A 1,040-nucleotide genomic window follows, 5' to 3' on the forward strand; every position below is an offset into this window, starting at 1 on the left:
AGCCAAGGGAAACAGGACCCACCACAACTGGTTGGAATTAAGGACAAACGTCGAAATGTGGGACTGGGGGTGGGGTAAGGGCGCGATGGATATTGAAGTGACCTGAACTGACACCACCACCACCACACGGAGAACTGGACACAGGTGACGTAACACTGGTCATTTCATAATACAACAGTGTAGTAGTAGCAGCAGCGCGTAAGCCCACACTACAACAAGCATTCGCAGTTGGAGTGGAGGACGTTGACGAGGAAATGAACGACAACGGACTACTTATAGCGGAGATCAAGCGAGTGGTTGTACTTACGATAAAGCTTGGGTGTTGCCGTCGAAAGTGTGGCGAAAGCGCAACCCTTTGGCGAGTACGACGGGAATCCTTGAGTCGGCTGCGAGTCGAACGCGAAGCACACGTGCTTTACCTACAGGTAGAGCATACGTTCGGGGGGAGCGCACACCACACACACGCCAAGCACTCACGCACCCACGCACGCACGCTCAGCCGGCCTACAGGAAAAGAAATTTTGCAATGTGCTGGAAAGACCCGCCTCCCGCACCCACCCCTCCCCCTTTTCCTGTCTGACTAGAGTCTAAAATAACCGAATAGTTAGATCCCCACCCAAGGAAAAAAACCCTCGAAATCTGTTCAAACCCCAATACGCTTATTATTCTTTTTAGACTGGATGAGAGGTCATCGAACACCGTGATGACCACTTCTGAAAAGGGTTCTTTGGAGGTTAGGTTTTTTTTCTCAGAATCCTGCCACCCCTGCCGTAAGCGAATGAACCCACCCTGCATTCGACTACCTGTGTAGACAAGACGCTCTGCCTATACATGGGAAGAGCGTTGGGGAATAACACACTGTGTCTACGGCATGCACCCGGTTTTGTGGGGGCAACTGGGTCAGATGAGGCGAGGTGAGATGATGCCAGAATCCCCTCTCACCCGCCCTCCAGCTGGCTTATCCCCTGTCCTACTCATGCATACTATTCCTGACGTGAATGTTGGTTTCAGTATTATTCAACATGTAGTTTACCCCCCCC

This window comes from Aplysia californica, unplaced genomic scaffold (genome assembly GCF_000002075.1).
Source record: "Aplysia californica isolate F4 #8 unplaced genomic scaffold, AplCal3.0 scaffold00191, whole genome shotgun sequence".
Classification (NCBI taxonomy): Eukaryota; Metazoa; Mollusca; class Gastropoda; order Aplysiida; family Aplysiidae; genus Aplysia; species Aplysia californica.